Genomic DNA, 24,211 nt, shown 5'->3' with positions numbered 1-24,211 from the left:
AATCCTATGAGGGAGCGATAAAGACCGCCGATTAGGGTATTGAAGCGACGCGGAAACGCTGACTACAGTGCCACTGATAAACTATCAGCAATGTTATTGTCATGCAACAATACTACATCGCTATCTGCAAATTTATATCGTTGCGCTATTCATGTGCGGCCCTATATATGTGTACATGTTGTCAACAACGATTATATACGGCTATGGCACCATGAGCGCTCCGGCACCGAAGATCCATTATTGAAGCACAGAACAGCCTGTGCATTCGATTAGCGATGAACTCGGTCCTAACCTCGCTAGCATTGTCTCCGAAGCCCTGCTTCCCACAATTCCAATTGACTCAGTCGCACATGCTCGACAGATTTCCAGACTACCTTCAACTTTTTAAAGATGCACCTGTACACAGCGACGGTCAAGGCGCCTCTGCAGTTTTTTTCTGCCCTTCGACTCAAGTACGACGAATATTTCATATACCCCATCCAGCTTCGTCAGCAACTGCGGAGCTAGCAGCAATTAATGTTGCACTCAAATATGTGCAGGAGGAGTTAACCACACCGAAGATTGTCATATTTACGAACTCCCGCACTGCACTTAGCAGATTACAACGCAGTCAGGTTGATTGCCCAATTGGGCGCAGCATTACTGACTCTGCCAACAAAATTTTATCACGTGGGGTATCTCTCGTTGCTCAATCGATACCTTCGCACGTGGGGATCGCCGGAAATGAAGAGGCTGATCGGCTGGCTTCAACTTGCACTCATAACGACTGTGCTTGCCCTGAAATTTTGTGCAAGCTTGATGACGCTCGTCTGCTGATTCGTCGCCACCTACTCTAGCAACATCCAGACCAGCGCGTCGCAAATGGAACGTTCCCGCCGATGTGTTCGACGTCGAGGACTTGCCTCATCACGCTAGAGCGCAACTACTCAAGCTAAGCTAGGGTTGGCTGTGTGAACGTGCGCGAACGTTTATACAGACAAGGACGTGTGATTAGTCCATTGTGTACGTCTTGCGGTGGCTGCGAGACACTTCAGCACCTGATATTGGAGTGTCCCGCTTTCAGTGCGCAACGTGTATCGCTAGTGAGGGACTATCATCGCCTTGGCATGCGGTGTGCGACACTAGACGAATGTTTATATCCCAGTCTTTGTGCGTCCCGACGTGATCAAGCTCATCGCGCTCTCCTTACTTTTCTAGAAGCAACGAACTTAGGGGCACGTTTGTAACCCAGCAACATTTATTTCACATTCTTTAGTGGCTTGACCTGCAGGGACGGGCCCCACTGTATGTTGTAGTTTATTCTTTGAGATTCGTCATCTCGCTCTTTCTTTCCTCTTTCCTCCCCTCCTTCCTATCTTTCATTTCTATATTTGTCTTCTCCTTTCTGAAGAGCAGGCAGGTGTTGTACCCCTTCTGGTGGCAGTTGCCAGCATTGCTCCTCGCTTTCTCTTTCCTGTGTATATGTTTACAAATCAAATAATAATAATTCCCACAAACTGGCGAGTCGCTAGTCTTGCTATCTAGGAGTTACTGACCGTTATCACGGTTTAGTTTCTCTGCAATTGTTCCGCCAGAAATGCCATGATATCATTAGGTATCTTGTTTGCGCGTGCCTATTCATATTCAATTGGGTTGAAGATGAATATGCAGAAGACAAAGATAATGTTCAATAGCCTGGCAAGGGAACAAGAATTCAGGATCGCCAGTCAGCCTCTAGAGTCTGTAAAGGAATATGTTTATCTAGGTCAATTACTCACAGGGGACCCTGATCATGAGAAAGAAATTTACAGAAGAATAAAATTGGGTTGGAGTGCATACGGCAGGCATTGCCAAATCCTGACTGGGAGCTTACCACTGTCGTTGAAAAGAAAAGTGTACAATCATTGCATTCTACCGGTGCTAATATACGGGGCAGAAACTTGGAGGTTAACAAAGAAGCTCGAGAACAAGTTAAGGACCGCACAAAGAGCAATGGAACGAAAAATCTTAGGAGTAACGTTAAGAGACAGGAAGAGAGCGGTGTGGATCAGAGAACAAACGGGGGTAGACGATATTCTAGTTGACATTAAGCGGAAGAAATGGAGCTGGGCAGGCCATGTAATGCGTAGGATGGATAACCGGTGGACCATTAGGGTTACAGAATGGATACCAAGAGAAGGGAAGCGCAGTCGAGGACGGCAGAAAGTCAGGTGGGATGATGAGGTTAGGAAATTCGCAGGCGCAAGTTGGAATACGCAAGCGCAAGACAGGGGTAATTGGAGATCGCAGGGTGAGGCCTTCGTCCTGCAGTGGACATAAATATAGGCTGATGATGATGATGATGATGATGATGATTCATATTCGAGATTTAATATCATATACTCCGTCCAGGAGGAGCAGTGCGGTCGAGACCAGTACAGACCGCATAACTGTACAGCCTCTTTACGAGGGTTTATTATTCGGGGGAAGCGGGGAACCCCTATTACGGCCGTCAGTGCAACACTGCCAACAGCTATCATGCGCTTATCACGCGCTTGAACTTATCATAGATACGTTCTAGAACGTGACCAAGTGTCTCTCTCGCTCTCTCTCACACACACAATAAAAGACATGGAAAAATAAATATGGTCGAATGCGTTAATAACATAATACCAGACAATCATCCGTTTCATGTATCAGCATTACGTATGCCAGCTCATCCAACACGAAATAAAACTTTTGCCAACTTCAATATATCGCCGACAAGAAATATATATGGCCAGAGGTTAGAGGAATTTATCGGCATAAAATGCGCAACAACTTACCAATTGAGGTAAAACAAAAGAAAGATCCCGGTCTTCCACCCCCGGTGCGGGTGCGGCCCGCGACTACGACAAAGTAGTCCTTAGGACGAAATAAAGTTTCTGTCTGTCTGTCTGTCTGTCACATTGGTAAAAAATACTATTTTCAGCAAATGTCAGCGGAACCTGTCTCTATATGTTCATCCCATGTACGCGACGAATCGTATGTACACCCTTGCAATTTTTTAACAATCTCCCCCCCCCCTCTCCTATTATTTATGCTTGTATGCTTCTGCTATTTCTCTTTCCATCTGGCTTGCGTGTTTGAAGATAATCGAAGTAAAGATAGGACCACAGCCACATGATTTGCAATGTACAGGAAGATGTAGCGGCGTAACACTTTGTACAGATGACCCATGCTAAGCCGAACATTAACGCAGCCGTCGTTTGTCCAACATATTCATTACAGAGGAATGACATACAAAACTCCTTTTGTACATGCGATGCATTCGTCCCTATTGTTGCTGAACAGGACAATGTCATCTGCAAACCGAAGGTTGCTGAGATATTTACCGTTGACCCTCACTCCTGAGCCTTCCCAGTCTAAGAGCTTGAACACTTCTTCTAAGCATGCAGTGAATAGCATCGGAGAGATTGTGTCTCTTTGCCTGACTCCTTTCTTGATAGGTTACTTTCTATTTTTCTTGTGGAGCACCAATGTAGCTGTGGAGTCTTTGTAGATATTTCCCGAGATATTCAAGCCTAATAATATTTCAAATTCTCTAACGTTTCCCTTCTTATGGATTATTATATGTTGGCATTCTTCCAGTTCTCTGGTATACATGAAGCCGTGAGACATTGCGTATGAAGGGCCGCAATCTTTTCAAGCATGATATCTCTTCCGTCTTTTATTAAATCGCCTGTTAGTCCATCTTCTCCAGCCGCTTCTCCCCGGGCCTTGTCTTGTAAGGCCCTTCTAACTTCATCGCTAGTTATAGAAGGAACCTCTGTAACCTGTTCATACTTAGAATGAAAGTAGCTTGGCTGCTCTGGGAACTGTACAGGTCGGTATAATGTTCTTCCGCTGCTTTTACTATGTCATCGAAATTGCTGATATTTCCCTGCCTATCTTTCAGTGCATACATCTTGCCTTGTGAGGCGCGCTGCTGAGGTTCCTCCGGACAAGCGGACAAGTGTGTGTGTGTGTGTGTGTGTGTGTGTGTGTGTGTGTGTGTGTGTGTGTGTGTGTGTGTGTGTGTGTGTGTGTGTGTGTGTGTGTGTGTGTGTGTGTGTGTGTGTGTGTGTGTGTGTGTGTGTGTGTGTGTGTGTGTGTGTGTGTGTGTGTGTGTGTGTGTGTGTGTGTGTGTGTGTGTGTGTGTGTGTGTGTGTGTGTGTGTGTGTGTGTGTGTGTGTGTGTGCGTGCGTGCGTGCGTGTGTGCGTGCGTGTGCGTGGGTGTGTGTGTTTTTCTGATCTCCCTCTCTTTCTATGTGTATGCATTTTTCTTTATCTTTCTGTCTCCCCTTACCCCTTCCCCAGTGCAGGGTAGCAAACTGAATATCTACCTTCCGGTTAACCTCCCTGCATTTCCCATCTCATTTATCTCTCTCTCTCTCTCTCTTGCTTTGTCCTATGCCAAGTTTTCTCCTCACCCATTTCATGCTTCGTCCATATTTTACTGCTTCCTAAATTTCAAATATCTCTTACTTTCTTCTTGTTGATCAGTTTTGAAAGTTCAGCGAATTCTATCTGATCTCTTGATGTTGACACTTTCATGCTTAGTTGTTTCTTTATTGGGACATTTGTTACTTGGGAGAGCTTACCTACTGGTTGCCTTGGTGCCTTACATCCCACTGCAATTGCTGCTTCTGAGATCAGCCTAGTTACGGTTTCATTCATTACCTCTATGCTATCTTCATCTTTCTGTTATAAAGCTGCATATTTGTTTGCGAGCACCAGCCTGAATTGGTCTGCTTTTGCCCTTACTGCGTCTAGGTTGGCCTGTTTCTTCTTCACTAATTTTACTCATTCTCTCTTCAAATTGAGAGAAATTCTAGACCTCACTGGCCTATGGTCACTGCACTTTACCCTACCTAACACTTCTACATCCTGCACTATGCTGGGATTGGCAGAGTATGAAATCTATTTCATTCCTTGTTTCTCCATTAGGGCTTTTCCAGGTCCACTTCCTGTTGCTGCGCTTCCTGAAGAATGTATTCATTATTCGCAGCCTATCCCTTTCCGCGAATTCTACCATCATCTCTCCTCTAGCGTTCCTAGAATCGATGCCGTAGTTGCCAACTGCTTGCTCACCAGCTTGCTTTTTACCCACTTTTGCATTGAAGTCGCCCATGACTACAGCATACTGAGTTTGCACCTTTCTCATTGCTAATTCAACATCTTCATAAAACTGTTCTATTTCTTCATCATCGTGACTGGAGGTTGGGGCGTAGGCTCGTACAACATTCATTCTATACCTCCTATTCAGCTTTATTACGACGACTGCTACCCTCTCATTAATGCTGTAGAATTCATCAATGTTGCCCGCTATGTCCTTATGGACTAGAAATCCTACTCCGAATTCTGACTTGAAATTTCATGTGGAAAGCGCGCAATGGTGGCATTCACCAGAAAGCCAATGGCTGCTTACGGGATATCAATTAACAGACAATTTATACCATACAGCAGAAGTCACAGGTTCCTGGGAGTCGTAATTGACAGAGACCTGTCTTGAACTCCGCACGTGAATTACGTGAAAAAGCGGCTGTCTGCTATCTGTCACCTGTTCAGGTTCCTTGCAGGAAAAAGTTGGGGAGTATCCATACACGGTATGTTACAGCTGTACATGGTGTTGGTCGTTGGATTCCTGCGGTACAGCCTACCTGCAATATCCAACACCTGCAAGACTAACCTCCGTACGATTCAAAGCATTCAAGCCCAAGCCCTTAAGATATCTCTTGACCTACCACGCAGTGCGTCAATGGCTGAAACCATTGCCATTGCCCAGGATTACCCAATCACGACGCACATTACCGTTGAGACAATGCGTACGCATCTCAGACACTATGCTAGGACCCCTTCCCACCACCTGGCGAGACTCACTGCTGAAAGGACCTGCTCGACATTTAGCGCTACTGTCAGTGCACATCGTGCATCGTTTACTTCAGCATACGCACCTGCGGCCAAGCCAGTGCTTCCTCCGTGGTGTTTGAGCCGTCCACAAGTACATATAACGATTCCAGGACTACAGAAGAAGTCAGATGTACCGGCCCCTGCTCTAAAACAACTGAGCTTACATGAAAAGTACAGCAACCACGTGCACATCTATACCGATGGATCGACTACGTCGTCTAGTTCTGGTGGTGCGGTGGTTATACCAACGCGAGGAATAACACTGCGGTTCAAGACATCGCATGTCACGACCTCAACGGCGGCAGAACTAACGGCTCTGCGTCGTGCACTTGAATTCATTGATTCTGAAAGACCTACAAAATGGGCTGTGTTTTCAGACTCAAAACCGGCATTACAGTGCATGCAGTCAGTTCTCCGACGCGGCTGTCATGAACAGTTGACATACGAAACCGTGAAACTTCACCATCACGTCTAACAAAAAGGCCACGAGGTTGTATTTCAATGGGTACCTGGTCATTGTGGAATCAGTGGCAATGATTCCGCAGATAACGCTGCTCTCACATCCCACCAAGAAGAGCTCAGCGTTCCAATTCCACTTTCGCGGACAGACGCCGCAAGGCAGCTTCGACACCTGGCACGCAGTCTCTCACTGACCGAGTGGAACTCTCCAAACTTACGACTTACACGACTGCATCAATTAAACCCCTCACTGCAACTCCGACCTCCATTCCGACTTCCTCGACGTGAAGCTTCGCTTCTCTGTCGCCTTTGGTTAGGAGTTGCCTTAACAAAGGCATACTCTACATTAATTGGAGTGACCGACAGTGCAGCATGCGAGGTCTGCGGCACCGACGAAACTATTGACCACCTGCTGTGCCACTGTCCACGATATACCCAAGAAAGACAAGAACTTGCTAACGCGCTAAAAAAACTGGACAATCGGACGCTTTCCGTGCGGGTGCTGCTGAAACACCGCCCCCATCACTCGTCGGCCCATAAAGCGGTGAAGGCACTTCTGTGCTTCTTGAGGACGACGGGCTTGTGTCAAAGTCTGTGACTATTAGTGCACTAACACACGCGTCAGCGAACTAACCGCTCATTTCCCTTCTTTCCTTCCCTCCTCTCTCTCCCTGTCATCTTTGTGTTCCCTCTTCCCATTCCCCCGGTGTAGGGTAGCCAACCAGACGTTATTCTGGTTAACCTCCCTGCCTTCTGCCTTTCTCTTGCTTCCTTCCTTCCTTACTCCAAATTCTCTCTTATCTGGAAGACCTCTGTAGCAGAGGACGTGGTCGTTAGTCAGCACTATATATGCCTCACCAGTCCTTCTAACCTCACTAAGGCCAATAATATCCCGGGAAATGCGTGATATTTAGCTTTATTACGACGACTGCTACCCTCTCATTAATGCTGTAGAATTCATCAATGTTGCCCGCTTTGTCCTTATGGACTACAAATCCTACTCCGAATTCCCTCTTATCTGGAAGACCTCTGTAGCAGAGGACGTGGTCGTTAGTCAGCACTGTACACGGCTGCAGCCCCAACGAACGGGCTCACCGGCTGGCGCGTGATTTCATGACCCGCGCAGCCGTCAACGGTCCTCCTCGTAACGAGGCTTGCATCCAGAAAGACCCATTGTGCACCTTTCACGAAATCGTCTCACACTACCGCTTGGAAAGGAGGTGGTTCTCTCCTCCTCACCCAAAACTAAATAAACCACAAGCTAGCACGCTCAGAATGTTACAAACCCGCACGTACACCACTCCGCAGTCCCTTACCAGGATAGACCCACCCTTCCCGCAGTCGTGCCCCAAAGGCGGAGCCGATTCGTGCTCTTTCGATCATATGCTCTGGCTGTGCCCAGCCATAGAAAACTCTATACTTGCCACAAAGGAACAGTGGGAGGAGTTCGTAAGAAGCGACCACCACCACATCCAACTCCAGGCAGTCCAGAGGGCCCACGACATCGCAACGGGATTTCGCCTCCCGGTGCCATCGTGGGCGGAGCCACCGACTTGACCTGAGGGAGCCTTCGGCTCGCCCTGGCCAGTTTTTCAGGAGCAATAAAGTTCTTGTCACCGTCAATTCGTGATAATTCCTCAAACATCCCTGCTAGGCTAGCCTCACTCGAGAGGGTGCGCGTGTTGAACGTTGCCAGGTTCAGTTTCCAGTGGCGTTGAAGCTTAATTGAAGATTGAACAGTGGGGTTGAAGATTAATATGCAGAAGACAAAGGTAATGTTCAATAGCCTGGAAAGGGAACAAGAATTCAGGATCGCCAGTCAGGCTCTAGAGTTTGTAAAGGAGTACGTTTATCGAGGTCAATTACTCACAGGGGACCCTGATCATGATAATGAAATTCACAGAAGAATAAAATTAGGTTTGAGTGCATGTATACGGCAGGCATTGCCAAATTGTGACTGGGCGCTTACCACTGTCATTGAAAAGAAAAGTGTACAATCAGTGCATTCTACCGGTGCTAACATATGCGGCAGAAACTTGCAGGCTAACGAAGAAGCACGAGAACAAGATAAGAACCGCACACAGAGCGATGGAACGAAAAATGTTAGGCCTAACGTTAAGAGACAGGAAGAGGGCGGTGTGGATCAGAGAGCAAACAGGGATATCCGATATTCTAGTTGACATTAGGAGTAAAAAATGGAGCTGGGCAGGCCATGTAATGCGTACGATGGATAACCGGTGGACCATTATAGAGTTACAGAATGGATACCAAGAGAAGGGAATTAAGCGCAGTCGAAGAGGGCAGAAAACTATGTGGGGTGATGAAGTTAGGAAATTTGCAGGCGCAAGTTGGAATCAGCTAGCGCAAGACAGGGGTAATTGGAGGTCGCAGGGAGAGTCCTTCGTCCTGCAGTCGACATAAATATAGGCTGATGATGATTGAGCTACAGCAAGCTGTATCGGGAGTTTTACAGCGAAAGCTGTATATGGCTAGGCGAAACGAAAAACCGTTCGTCCTATGTTTCGCTAAACGTCTCCATTGGCTGCGCCGTCAGTTACGTCATTCTCTACGTCGCACCAAAGCGCGTGCGCCATTGGCAACCCCATTAGTGACGTCGTTAGCGAACGCTGCTCTGCCTGCAACGCCTCCTCCTCGGCTCGCCGTTGTCGCATGCGTTCGATATCTCGAGTAAGCTCGGCGTCGTGGTTAGCAGCATCCGCCCGCCTTGGCGCTTGCGTTCCACTTCGCGATTTCAACGTGGACGTTTCGTCGCAGCCGAAGCCAAAGTGCCGCTCGAGAAACTCCCGCCGAAAGCGGGCGTTGACCCCGGCGAACGCGTTCCCGCCATTGCCACGTTGACGCTGCTCTGCCCGCAACGCCGCCTCCTCGGCTCGCCGTTGTCGCATGCGTTCGATATCTCGAGTTAGCTCGGCGTCGTGTTTAGCAGCATCCGCCCGCCATTGGCGCTTGCGTTCCACTAGAAACAGAAACATGTAACCAATAATTGAGAAACGCTTCAATACAGCGTCAGAATGAACCCACTGCTAAACACCAGGGCCGCAAGTTTCAGCTTTGCTGGTTAACCATCTGTACGGAGTGCTTGGGCGGTGTTTTTAGGGGCGAAGCTCCTTAGGGTGTGGGTCTGTCCCTCATCTGTAGTATGTAGTAGTAGTAGGTAGCCACGTCTACTATTATGAAAAAAAAATTCCGAAAGTTGTGTCCATAGCGCGGAATCCAACCAGGGACCCCTCGCTTCCGAACGCGTGGCGCTAACCACTACGCCACGAAGCGCACATGGACACACGCACCACGATGACAATAAATACCCAACATTAACGAAAGACCGCGTTTCTAACGCGTTTGTGCTAGCGCGTTACGGCCCGTGCAAGAAGCTGGTGTAAGACGCTGTGGCCTCTCCGCCTTACCCCCGTATTCATAAACGCTCATCGACTTGAACTTGACTTGCCACCGCCTTGGGCAGCGCGTTCGAAACGCGTTGAAGGCGGTGGCAAGTCAAGTTCAAGTCGAGGAGCGTTTATGAATACGGGAGTTATACTCTCTCAGCAGTCATGTGATGGCGTCGGCAAACGCGGTGCACGTTCCGGCATGTGTAAACGGCTGCGTAAGACGCTGTGGCCTCTCCCCCTTACTAGAGAGTACTGCACGTTTCTAACGCGTTTGTGCTAGCGTCCCCTTAAGCGGGAGATGGTGCAATTATAATGAAGGGCGCTGTTATAGGAATGACGTCACATATGGCGCGTGTCATTGGTGGAAGTCAATCGTTCGATTTAGTGCGGCGAGACTGGGCGAATTACACGGAAGATTCACGGTTTACCGATGATTCCCTCCGGAGCTTCGCCCACTCATCATCATTCACCCCGTGGATATGCGGTGATTTTTTTTTTTCATGTTGCTCTCCAACTTTCTCATTGACACTTTTCATATAATTATATGTGAGAAGATTATTAATTAAGACTAGTTACTTCATAAGGCTACACGCAACGGCAAACAACAACACCTGGTTCTGCCCGGCTACGTGGCATTTGCATATGTTTAAATCTTGACGCAGGATAGTTGTGTCCCCCTGTACATAAAATCAAGCCCATCGGTTTCACTTCTTCTCCCGTATATATATATATATATATATATATATATATATATATATATATATATATATATATACATGGTACCTGCTTGCATTGCTTGTAAATATGCGCGAAGCGAAATAATTTCTTGAGTGATGATGGCTTCCGTGCTTTTAGCAATGTTCGCGACAGGCTTACGTTCTGGGCTAATGTGCCACGTACGAATGAACAGAAGGGGCCGTTCGAATACATTTTCATGAAAGAAAACGTAGCGGCGTAGGTAAAATTCTCTACAACGTGAGTGTAAGGGTTCTTTGCGCACATGTGTAGCGCAACGAGCGAAGTATTCAATTAGAACAATGGCCTAATGTATGAAACATGAAACTTAATTATGCACATTTAAACGATAAAATGAAAGAAAACAAAAGAGAAAAAGAAACCTAAAACAAAAGAGCACACTCGCCTCATTTGTGCCCTTTCTTTGAGCCAGAAGGCAGCGCGTATTCTCTTTATCGCGGAAGAGAGTGCGGCGCAGTTATGTCAGGACACGCAGCGGGTGCGAATTTAAGCATAAGTCACAGACTGTAGACTGCGCAGGCAGTTAACTATTATCCGACAGAGCTAGAATGTCTGAAATAATAGTTCGTGTCTTCCTTTAAGATAGTGAAACGTAACCTGGTATGTTTTAACGTTTTCAGTATTCACATAATGATTATAATGTCAGTAGATATATTTCTGGTTCCTAATGAAAATGAAATTCTGTGATTTTACGTGCCGAAACCACGATCTAATTATGAGACACGCCGTAGTGGGGGACTCCGCGGTAATTTTGACCACCTGGGGTCCTTTTAACGTGCACCCATTGCACAGTAGACGGCTGTTCTTGCTTTTCGCCTTCATTGAAATGCGGCGGCCGCGGCAGGGCTTTGATCCCGCCACCTCATGCTTAGATGCGCAACACCATAGCCGCTAAGCCACAGCGGCGGGTGCCGTATGTATTATAACTGTATGCATTATAAAGAGTCCCGAACATATGTCAAGAGAATTAATTTTCACTTTTAGTTCCGGCGTTCCTCCATTGAACATGGAAATGAATTCACCCGCCGTGGTGGATCAGTTAGCTAAGGCATTGCGCTGCTGAGCACGAGGTCGCGGGATCGAATCCCGGCCGCAGGCGGCCGCATTTCGATGGATGCGAAATGCAAAAACACCCGTGTGCTTGCGTTGTAGCGCACGTTAAAGAACCCCAGGTAGTAAAAATGTGGGAGGGCGCTTAAGCTTCGCTTTTAAGAGTGGAACGCGATAGCATTCAAAGATCCCTGACTGCTTCTCACGCTTCCCGACAAATGTAGCTTAAGCAAGCGTAATGGTTACCGGGAAACACTGGCGGCGAACACTATGCACGAAGGCGAGCTTTCTGGTAGAAACGCGGCCTCTTGCGTGGGGCGATCCCGGAGATATTACACAGCCGCGCCAAAAAAAAAAAAAAAAAAAAAAAAGCATAATTTTCAGGTTTCCGTTTTTGTTTCGTACTTTTAACATTTCAGTATGAGAAGATTTAACATAAAAGGCATGCACTGTGGGTGTTTGGTTACATGACATTTGTTTGTGGATTGTCATTCTCAAAATTCCGAGGAATAGCTTTGCCAAGAATGCAAGACAAGGTATGAGCAACATTAATGATAGAATGGTAGGGCATTCCTAAATATGTTTGGAGGGCCTGCGTGGTTCGGGATAGATTTCTCGGCCGCGGGCGCCAAAGCCGACACCGACGCCAGATTTTCTGCGACACGGGGCCCTTAACGCTATCGCGTGAAAATTAATCCGGAGCCCTTCACTACGGCGTGCCTCATAATCAGAACTGGTTTTCGCATGTAAAACCCCAGAAAGAAGAAGAAAAAGCAGAAGAAGAAGAAGAAGAAGAAGAAGAAGAAGAAATTCAATTCAATTTAAAATTCAACTATAAGGTGTCGTTGTCATACCAGCAATGCACACCTAATATACCCGCAAAACTGGCAGGTGTGCTTACGTTCCACTGAAAGCGCATCAAAACGATGAAAATAAAGAATATGACGAGTAATAAGGGGATGTGTACACTATCAGACGTGCGGATCGGACGCCGACCAAAGTTCAGAACATCCCCACTTTGTTTTGGCGCAAGGTTCGAACCGCTCGCGAAAAGGTCGATGCCTTACATCGGGAAAAAGAAAGCATGCTTCAGCGACAATTAAATTTCTTGATTGAAAGAGAAATTGTTTTTATATGGTTACATGAGTGAAGCCCACGTTGTCGACCGTATTACCTCTTCTGGATGCTCCTTTACGCCTCAGTAAGAATCAGCTCACCTGGTTTTTCGTCTTATTGGCACGGCATCATTGCGTCATCGCAACCGCATTTGCGCACACGCGTGCGTCATTTGCAGTGGAACACGCTAAGACGCTGCGTAGCTGTTTATGCTATCCTGCTTGAGAGAATGAGCCAATGACGTCTCTTATATTCTGTGATGTAACTGGGGGCCTCCTGGCGCAAACGTGTGCATGAAAGATTATGAAGGTGTAGAAGCTTACGTGCCGGATAAAGCTAACATGAGTGCTCAGGGCTTCTCTATAGGACCTGAACTTTACTTCACGTCGTTAACTCAATGGTGGCTACGTTAGTCGTTTTCGCAACGTTGAAAGTATTTTCCACTGTCTCTGAATGCAGTGTATTCGCCATGCCCGCGTGCGACACCCTTCGAACGCGTAAGTGTCCTTGTGTTCAGGCACGATGATGCTCACTAGGGTCATGTCAGTTACTGCGCACCATCGTCACTTTCTGTGCCTACCTGAACTTTGATCTTTATTTCATATCATTACAACGTACTGATGGCAGGGGAACAGACAAAAAGCCACAAATTCGGCTTGACTAGGTCAGTGCCCCTTCCCTAGTGTGCACATCCTCGTTGTCAGGGTCCTTGCTATTTTTTTAAAATGCGCCCGCGCTATGTGCGTGCTGTCTGGTACGGTACGTATGTGGAGATAACTGCTGCGGACACATTTGCTATGTAGAATTTTCCCGGAAACATTTCATACCAACAGCAGGGTCACAACACGCACAGATTAGCCAGCAGAGGTAGCAGGTGCGGACCGTACCTGCAGACGCCGACCGCTCATGCTTATTTTATTGAACGAGTTTCTGTCAAAGGTAAAACTACACGTGTAGAGATGGTCGAACGAGGTGGCATAAGCTCACCTCTCTAAGGCGGTCGTGGACTGTGCAATGCCCAAAGCTTCAGGCCACGTGCCTTGTTCAATCAAGAGAGAGAGAGAGAGAGAGGGAAAAGCAGTGAGGTTAACCATACGCAATGGAAGAGAGTGAGTCTCTAGTGCCGCCTTCGTAAGCGATCAGAAGCCGCAATCGCAACTTCGTCAAATACTATGATGGAATTCTATATTTAAAAGTAATTCGCCGGAGCCTGCACATTTGCGATAGATATCTTAATCTCACGAGGATGTGCTGTTTAATATGTTCATTAACAAATATTTGTTCATAAAGAAAAGGAAAAGCTTATTATCCGCCACAGAAATCAAGCGACTTTCTTTTAGCGAACCTTCATTTAAGCCACATAAAAGACTTCGATGACTAATTAAACGTACCTTATGGAACGACGCCAACATTTCACCAGTTACTGTCTCTACACAATTTAGTGAGCACACTACTGCTGTCGCTGATTTTACCGCAGAAGCTGTTTGTGAAAATGTCTCGCGCAGAATTCCGTTCCACGGGAACTAAGTCATCACCGGACATGGCCGAATGGGCAGCCACTTCTCAGTTGCACTCTTCACGGGATGCGAATGCTGTTCTAAACTTTCGCTACCATTCATCTCACTTCGGCAGCAAAGTTCGGGCGTTACCCCGGTGGTATTCTTGAGATTGGTTCTCGATATCGAGGGAAGAAGGTCAGTCTATTGGTAACACACAGGCGGTTTAGGGCCAGCAGGCGGCTCGCCATTGCCACTGTCTTGAACTGGCGTGGCTTCAGGCAGCGTATGCTCTCTGTTCGCGGCAGCTAGCTCCTCGATGAAAAAAAAAAAACCATGAGCCATTTCACTCTGTGAAGGTGGATGACCAGCGAAGCTGTTTAGCACACGACCCAGAGGTGACACAGAATGGGAAAACCACATGTAGTGTGGACGACCGAGGTGCAACGCGCCTACGAAGAGCGACGGCAGGAACGGAGACGAGAATACGATTGTCACCGGGATTGCTCACTACACGCGGCCACACCATTACGACGAGAGAAAAGAAGTAAAATTCAAAATGGTGAATAGCACCTTGTCTCACATGCACGCGCGACGATGCAGCCGCCCCGGGAGAGCGGCGGGAAACTAAGCACGCAAGCGGTTGGAACGCCGACAAAGAGAGGGCGGCGCGAACGTAGACATGGCCGACGCGGGTCGGCCTTTTGGGATAAGATCCTGTGGACGTTTTTACCATCAATGTACTCTCACTCACTATTCACTGCCTTCATGCATTTTCTTAGTGTTACTTACCCTTCCTGTTTTTTATGAACATGTGAATAAAACCCTCTGGTGTTACCCTTACCTCTGGGACGTGTCTGGGTCCCAGGTGTGACAAGCGTAGTTCAAGGGCGCGTTATAGGTCCCGGAGCCCACCATCCGGAGTTCACAGGGGTATGTGCCATTGCGCTTGGACCCTTTTTGCACATCATCAGGATCGGTCTAAATATTTGCGCACGCACACGAAAAATGAACGGAAGCCTAGTCATAAACAGCTTCGCTTGAAAAAGGGTGGGACAGACAAGGAAGGACGTTAGCCAGTGTAAGTACCGGCTGGCTACCTTGTGTTGTGGGAGGTAGAAAGACAGTTTTTGTTCTGATTTTTATTTTTAAGCAGCAGAGCGGCACCTGGTTTAGCGGTATTTCACGACGACGCGCCATAAGTAATTCTGGAGTTTCAGGTGCCAAAACCACGATATGATTACGAGGCACACCGTAGTGGAGGACTCCCGGTTCATTTCGGCCACCTGATGGCCGTAACATACACGGCACGCGAGCGTTTTTGCATTTCACCCCCATCAAAATGCGGCTACCGCTGGCGGGGTTTGATGCCGCGACCTCGTGCTTAGCAGCTCAACGCCATAGCCACTAAGCCAGTACGGCGCGTGAGGCAACAGAGGGGTCGTGAGGAAGCGCTGCATCAACGGCAATAGGTAACACCGCCACAGAAAGTGCACGCGATGGGCCTTTGAAACGAGTGACAAACGCCGTGACTGCGCGAATGCTATCGCTAACCACGTGCTACATGTTAACTTTGCGTTATTATTTTCGTATCATTCCTGCAGCGCTCAGCCGCCTAAGCTTCTGAGGTCACCAAGTTCGGTTCATAAATCAAGTACCCCCGATTGTTTCGGTATTACATAAGTTTAACTGGCATGTACATCCGCGGTATAGCATTGAATCTGATCACTCATCTCACTCTCAAGAGTATGCATACTTCACTGAAAGTATCGCGTGCAGACATACTCAGTAGTGAACTAAAACTATTTCAGAATGAGAATTTAACGACTGAAGGACCGAAAGTTCCTCAATTCGACGCTCGAATTGAGAATTCAGCACAAACAGTTCTGAGTAGTCTCGATAAATTTATACTTGTTGCGGCGGCCGATAGATCCATGAAGGAATGTAGTGGATTGGAAGAAATCGTAAAGCACGTTCTCTGCGAACGTCTTCGCTACGGTACACAAATCGCATTCTCCCTGGAAGGTGTTGAGAGGATGAGATGTTTTAACTTTCGCAGGGGTGAAGGTCAGACGAGTGTGCCGCACCGTTTTTGGCGACGAAAGCCACAAGTGGTCTCATAAAATGTTTTAACGTAAGCTTTGGTTTTCGAGTTTCATCTTCAACTTCATGTCTACTACACCAAACGAACAGAACGTGCTGTGAATGCATGCAGTCAAAACGCCCGTAAAGACATGCTGCCTGATATATACTCGTGTGTGAATTGATGGCTCTCTTGTCGGTTCGCGTGCGTCGAAACCGTCATAGTTTGCGCTTTCTCTGTGCCGAAAAGACCTCGCCACCTCTTTGTATTTGCGAAACGATATTACCAACCGGGTGGCTGCCACAAGCCATTTCTTACATGTGTATCCTCTCAGCTTCGATCAAGGTAACAATGAGCTCGAACTAAATGCGCTTTTAAAATTATAGGCGAAAATTCTGGCGGTGGTTCTTACCTGATTGCAAAAATGCGAACCGCTGACATAAGAGGCACACCACGCTTTTGCTGCTAGCGTTTTCTGCCCTTATCAGTGCACAATTTCGCAAATTCCTTGGCATTTCCATTCGCAGTAGTGGAGACATCGGTTTGCCACACGTTTACGTAAATAATGTGATATTCAGGTAGGTACTCGAGTGCTTTTAGTTCACGGTATTATGAACTTGCACTGAAGCGGCTATTTTTCAAAGGGAATTTCTGGAACACGTTCTCCGTGAATAACGGCCATTGTTATGTTTAAGCGTTTCTTAAAATTGTGTAACCTTTCTTTTCTTTCTTGCTGTTTTTATTCGTCTACATTTGAATGTGTCATTCGACCTTCATATTATAATACTGCATGCAGCAGAGAGGCTCGGCCTTTCTGTACCGACGTGGGAGCGGCACAGAACACCCATACAAACTCAGGGAGCGGCCCGCTACGTGCTGACGCGCTTTCCGAGGGACCGTAATAAAGTTTTATCATACCATATACCCTTTCCGGGACTCATATCAGTGTTTATCTTTTATTTTGTGTTCGTTGTTGTTTATGAGCATTTAGAATTGTATAATGTTGTCTCTCGCTGCGCCTGCTTTAATTAAGAATAACATTCTGAATGTGTCATTAAACTTCCTTTATACCACTGTATTTACGTACAATTTACAGAATCCAAATCTGTTGGTTCTCCCTTTTCTTTTTTGTTCAGGTGTTTCTATGAATGACACAATGCTTTTGTATTGTTCCCCCTATATATTATAAAGCTCTATAGGACCTTTAGGGTACCTGAATAAAAAAATCATAATGTACGTATGAGATGCCTTTTTGCTTAGCTCTATCGCTTTCTTTCAAATTTTCTCTCTTTTTGCACGTGTGTAACCTTCAGGTGCTTGCTTCTTCGTCTCTTTCTTTCCTCCATGCCTAGACGTCCGCTTTGTAATATTTGTGCGTGAGGTGCTTGGCGGTCAACAAATGGTGATTGCATGGTATAGCCGTGCCGGCCGTGCCATTCATTCAAGCGAAGCTGCTAACCGCAGTTCTACATCTCGCTGTCGCCACGTTCAGCTCGAACACGCAAGCGCGACTCTGCTCATAACTACACACTCCAACATAAATAGAACCCAGCCGTTGGCAACCAAGTTCTGTGTCAACCAAGCTGCCTTCAATCGCAGGCGTGATTCGTGCTACACTGAATGGCCACGAGTAAACGCCAAGCCACGCTCTAAACACAAGGTCACTGTTTTCCTCACACCAGCGTGGCTGGCGTTGACATCTTGAGCGCGGCGTGTGTAGCAACAAATCCGCCAAGGTCGCGGCCGCTGCAATGTACGAGCGCAAGCGAGGCATTGCGGCGCGCCGTAATGCACGTCATTAGTTATTCAGGCCCTCCGCATGCAACTAGTTTAGGTGGGATTACAAATGTAGCAAGCTCACAATGTTGTACGTACATTTTGCTTCTCCGTTGTGCGCGCGAGGGCGTCGCAGCTGCCGAGCGGCGCTTTCGCTATTCTGCACGCGCGTCTCGGTCGGCCTCACTGGCAGCAGCCATTACGCTGCCAAAGTATCTCGGCTGGTGCGAGCGAGCGCGCGTCGCTGTCCACAAAAGCCAACAGCCCCTCGGCATTTCCCGTTATCAAAAGCGCGTGCGGCTTTCTCTCGCCGTCTTGCCATTTCCATCGGACGGCCTCCATCATTGCCTCCCTTTCCCAAACGTCACGTGAGCTCACCGGCTCGCTGTTCTGTCGAGGCTCGCTGCATTTCGCGTATGTTTCGCGCGTGGCGACAGCTGTGATACGACGGTCACGTGCGCCGCCACGAGTTCCTGGTTTCCACGAAGGTGTCGTCAGTAGAGAGCGCGAGCGGTGGAAAATGTTTGCAGCAGATGGTCCCCGAGCTGAGGCGTACGGCGTAATGCTACTAGCGGACAATGCAGGGGAATTACAGAGACTTACGAATGCAGTGTGGCAGTGAAGCGATATTACCGATTGTTACAATTAAGTCGGACCAAGCTTTAAAAAAATACACGAGTGAGTTACGAGAATGCAACCAACTTAGTAATCCCTGTGCTCTTGAGCAACTCAATGTAGTTTTTGCTATGAGCCTATAGGTTATTATTTAGAATAATTATTTAACCACTTTTAAAGCATTGATTTAAAAGCAAAATCTTGAATGTAGAAGTTGTAGAGCCTATTGAGAAATCTGCAAACAATTTATTTTCGTGCTGATAGCTGCTTTGGATTTAATTTTTCCGTGCTGCAAAGAAAGCCCGCGACATTTGAAAAGAAAAATACGTGACTACGCGCTTACGCGCAGCAGTATTAGTGCCTTCAAACATTCTATACTCGCGGACAACTTTCTGTGGCAATGAAGGAAAAGCTACGGGCAGCGTCCTTCAAGAGAAGAGAATGAACTTTAATAAAAGCATGGCTCAGCGGCCTAAGCAGGGTGAGGATCACCGGTGGGGATCATAATTTAAGCACATAAATATAAAAGAGAAGAACCTACACGTTCATAACCTGCCGGTCAAGCCGGCCTCGCGCACAAACTCCTATAAAGAGTCGATAGTTCGCCGGGCGTCAGCCTGACGGGGGTGGCGTGGTCCATGCCTCCAGTGTCGTAATGCCACGTCCCTTGCGTTTCTCTCTTACTATCGCGAGGCTGGGACAGTCCCACAATAGGTGCCTGCAGAAGAATCGACATTTGGGCGAGTTGGTACTGAGTGAACATCATTGAAGGGTCAGCGCAAAGCTGACATAGACAAAAGGCAGGAAAGATACATGGACAGCGCTGAACTCGCAACTAACTTTATTAGAAAGCACACACATACTTAAGTACTACCACTGATACCCACGTGCTCTTCAATCAATGGCGTCATTATCAATGCACAGGCAAACACCTGTAATCTAATGCTATCCTATGAAGCGGTTTAAAAATGAGAATTCACTGTCATGCAAATTTAATGAATGTTCCTTTTTTTTCTTGATATGGTAGGCCTCATAATCTCCCTCGTGGTCTGACTGCTATGTGCGGAAAGAATTGTGGTATCTCTAAAGATAGGAGCACACCCATGTTAAGAACAATGCCGCGCGACACGTGAGTATACGCATTACCTACTAGCGAGCGCTTATGCTTTGACAATGTTATGTTCAGGCAGCGACTGGTTTTGGCCGATATAGACGTGACCGCAGGAAAAGGGAAGCTGGCAAACAACTCCAATTCTACAAAGCACGAACGGGGACGCGTACTTAGCCGTGCAGCCTTTCTTACTGAAAGTGAAAGCAGCCTGTGCCAACTTCCTGTGAATCTTTCCCCAAACTTTGCTCATCTTCTTAGGGGCAGAAAAAACAAAACAACCTTTACATCAAACCTGCAGGCTACATTCCTGACGCTGCAGTGAGATAGTTCATGTTAGCGTCAGCGACGGTGGCGTAACCGAGCGAACGAGCACAGCGAAAGATGAAAGCGAACGCGGATCGCAGCGGGGGATGAAAGACTCGAGAAAAAAAGCGGAGAGGAGGGTTTAGCGCAACCAGGAGACGCGGAAGGGAAAGCCGCGAAATAAGTCAACTTCATCACTCAGTGGTTCGTTTTGCCTTATTTAGCTGTTGTACATAAGGTGTTTATGTTTTCTCTTCCCCAGCTTCTGGCGTACTGTACCCAGCTTAAACTAACATGGTTGAAAATGTGGCACTCTTTTCAGACGCGCTCCCTGTTTTGCGCGCTTTGCCTCTGTAGCTTTCCCTTAATTACTACAGAAAGTTGTCCGCGAGTATACGAGTATACCAATGAAGGATCGACGCTGCACGCAGACCGAAGGCATGAATAGGCCGCAAGAAAAAATGATAGGCCATGGCCACACTCCTCGTCTCCGATGCATTGCCATCCACCGCCAAAACCTCCTCTCCCTTTACGCAGACCGCCAACAGCAAACAGTCCTTCGCATATCTGTGATGTGCTGTCATGTGCTTATATCGCATATCTCATCACTTCCCAGCCGACTAGATATATCGGCAAAACTTTGAAGCCATGACCACGGTGGATAAGACCATTGTATTCGATCTATCTCAGTTGCTCAAGGCATGTTCGTGCTTTCGGTCTGCGTCAGCATCAATCATTCGTTAGTGGAATGTTTGAGGGTGCTAATGTCACGGCGTGTAAGCGCGCATTCAGGTGTTCTCCTACAAAATCCGAGCTTCTGCTTTACAGAAAAGATGGAGGGGGCAGACCCAAGTGCTGGAAACCGGTCTCCGAAAGTGACATTCACCTGCTCTATCGGAGCGGGGACCTGATACCCAGGGTCGACACCATCAGAGTTCTGGGTATGTTCATCGAATCGGGTGGCGGCAACGGTACTGCGTTGCGCAAAATCATTGCGAAGACCGACAACGCTTTTCACCTCGTGCGAAGGGTCACGAACAGACGTCGTGGCCTCAAGGAGGACAACCTGCTTCGGCTCATCAACGCCTTTGTGCTGTGTCACTTCACTTACATGGTGGCCATGCACAACTGGCTCAGAGCCGAGCGGGACAAGCACAATGCCCTGATTAGAAAAATTGTCAAGAAAGCCCTCGGGCTGCCCGTCAGAACGCATACCGAGGACCTCCTCCAGCTCGGCATACACAACACCATGGAGGAAATAGCCGAGGCTCAAGAGCTTCCCGCCGCCTCATTCTAAGCTAAGCAGTCCGCAGGCAGTCACGACTCCAACCCAAATCCGGTGTCCCTTAACAGAATATATCCTGACATTTACCCGAATTATTCTTGCGCGGCCTGTGGTGAGGCTGCTACTTTGGCTCACATGCTCTGGGAGTGCGGTTCGTTGGGCCCGAAGTTCACCAAGGAAGAGTGGGACGCGCTCCTGCGAAGTTCCGTCTTTGAAGACCAAATCCTGGCCGTCCAGCGCGCCCGTGGTCGTGCCGGCAGGTTAGACCTGTCGGTCCCGTTGTGGGATTAGCCGGGTGCGCGTTTTATCGCGTTTTGCTGGAACCAATAAGAGTTTACTCACTCACTCACTCACTCGATACTTTTTCAAATCTCGCGCGCTTTCCTTACAGTCCGGAAAAATTACCACAGAAGCTATCATGACGAAAAAAAAAATATTTGGGCATTTCTCAACAAGCTCTACAACTTCTACATTTTGTGTTTATATCATTATTTTAAAAGCTGCTCGATTATGGTTAATTAATTACCTAATCTTATAGTAAATTATGGCAGAAACTCCCTAGTGGGACTCGTCAGATAGTGCGTGAGAATTATTTCCAGTCGCCCATCTTGCACTCATGCAACGAACAATTGATTGAGTGGCCGAGTTACGCACACCGCAACTCACTGAGTTCAGGATGACGCATTGTGGTACAAGTATTACAAGGACATGTTGCAATGATCTAATTGTCGAACAAAATTAGTCATAATTAATCTTATTGGGCGAAATTGAAGTAATCGTAATTATTTGAATTACGGTTAAGTAATTTAATATTAATTAATTTTAATTAGCCTTAGTAATCTGGGGGGGGGGGGGCTGCCAAGGTAAAGCCACAAATGAGACAGGGAAGGGAGACATGACAGACAAGAAATACTCAGGTATATGGATGAAATAAATGGGCGAACAAAGTGAAAAATACAAGTGCCTCAAAAGCGTGGACACGGAATGGAGGAGAATAGGTAAATAATGTTGACAACCAAGTAATAAGTAATTGGAACTGCGAAGAGGCAATTCATAGTCATCAAAATGAAAGTGACAGAAATAGAGGCCGTAAGGCGGAGGCAAACGGTAGAAACAGAAAATTGCATTGAGATTTACAAATACGACAAGAAAGAAATCAGGCGATAAAATCTTTACAATAGCAGAAAGGGCAGTATACCTTGCTATTTAAGGGCCGAGCTGGCTGCCCGATGAAAAAAAAAGCAGGAAATAAAGGAAAAAAACAAGATGATCGTATTTAGCTACAGGAAACGTAAAAATGATCACTTACAAAAAATTCCTGGGTTTTACATGCAAAATACGGTATGATCATGAGGCACGACGTAGTGGGGGACCGGGCGTGCACCCAACGCAGAGTACACGGGCGTTTTTTCATTTCATCCCGACAGAAATACGGCCGCCTTGGCTGGGATTTGATTCCACATTCTCGGGCTCAGCCAAATGACAACTTAATAGATCGTAACGGAATGCCAAGATATTCATACAATAAAACCTTAGGAAACATCCGCCTTACAGAAGCTCTAGGATTCAAAGCGGATGAAGGCATTAACTGGTGAGCAGTTGAAATAATCAAGAAGCGTTTAGAGTATTGGTGTAAAAAAAAAAAGAAAAAAGCGGGGAAGATCGGCAGAACCGGAGTCGTTGCAGGCATAGGTAGAATACAGTAATGGAGTTTATAATATGAAGACAGAAAAGATCAAGGACAGACAGATAGGCAAAATGCTAGACTGTGATTGCAGTAGTCGAACCTGATTATGCCAAGTAGGCCAGATGATATTTGTCGCCACCCCGTTTCAAAGGACATATCATCATCATCATTAACATAATCATCGTTTGCATTTTGGACTGATTTAGACGAGATTCGTTTGACAGAGGTTCGAAAGCACGGCTGCAAAACTCCCCCAACGAGAAATATTTACGTGGCAAACGCCGCACCGAAAGCGGAGTTTTAGAGCAGAGACCATTGTAATATCGTTTAATTATAATATAGCTTAAATAAAATGTTGGGCATGCATATACTTACTTTGAATTAAGCTCGTCCAATCTTTCCACTTCTAACACTTATGCAATAGAACCGGCACTTCGGCTAGTTGGTTGAATGTTACTGCAATATGCATTTATTGGTTCGCGTATTACCTATGTCGTAGTTAGATGTTAATGAAAGTGATTCAAAGACAGATGGCCCGAGTAGTAAGATTTAGTTCGCACGGCACCATCAAATAAACATTTAAAATATAACATACTTTGTTAAATATAACCTGGGAATTTTTATGTTCACAAGTCACCAGGTTCCAAGAACTCTTATGGCTAAAGTGTACGCGTACCTTCATAATGCTAAGATGACATGATTTGCAGAAAGAAATGTTAGGAATGTCATAATTTTAGTGAAAGTGCGAACCGATCGCGGCAAACAAGTTATACGTCTTTGCAGATTTTTGATCTTGAAGACACGCTGTCATTTCCCCCATAACATGGCACAGAAACTCGGAGAACCCTCAGACGGCCGAAAGTTTCGACAAGAGAGGAGACTGCAACCGTTGTGTGTAAGCAGCCTTCATTGATATGCAGTGTTCGTGGCTCTCCTACGATACGTTATCGTAGGAGAGCCATGGATGGTCTCCTACGATACGTTATCGGAAAGAATTACGCGAACACTCTCACGCCATTTACTGCTACTTATTTAGATAAGAAAAAAAGCAAGAACGCCATCAGTTAGGCCTCATAAATTCTATTTTTCTGGTGTCTGTGCAGTTTGGCCAAGAAAAAAAAAAAAGATAGGATCACACACGGTAATCAATAATGGCTTCAGTTTGCGCACAATGACGG

At 46.8% G+C, this 24,211-nt stretch overlaps 1 protein-coding gene across 2 annotated transcripts in view; it reads right to left on the bottom strand.

Moving 5' to 3' along the window:
* The window catches only part of LOC119460621 (MFS-type transporter SLC18B1), a 49,144-nt gene extending 30,777 nt beyond the window's left edge, over positions 1-18,367 (bottom strand). The window contains exon 1 of one of the 2 annotated variants that reach the window (XM_037721652.2): positions 18,132-18,367. The gene's annotated coding sequence lies outside the window, so the exon portion shown is untranslated. Of the gene's footprint in view, positions 1-2,783; positions 2,885-18,131 lie in introns of those variants that run through there. The other variant, XM_049673101.1, reaches the window with a different exon arrangement.
* Between the last annotated feature and the right edge of the window lie 5,844 nt (positions 18,368-24,211).

Source organism: Dermacentor silvarum, chromosome 8 (genome assembly GCF_013339745.2).
Source record: "Dermacentor silvarum isolate Dsil-2018 chromosome 8, BIME_Dsil_1.4, whole genome shotgun sequence".
NCBI classification, from domain to species: Eukaryota; Metazoa; Arthropoda; class Arachnida; order Ixodida; family Ixodidae; genus Dermacentor; species Dermacentor silvarum.
Note: the sequence above shows the minus strand (reverse complement) of the source record. Positions and strands in the feature narration are given on the sequence as shown.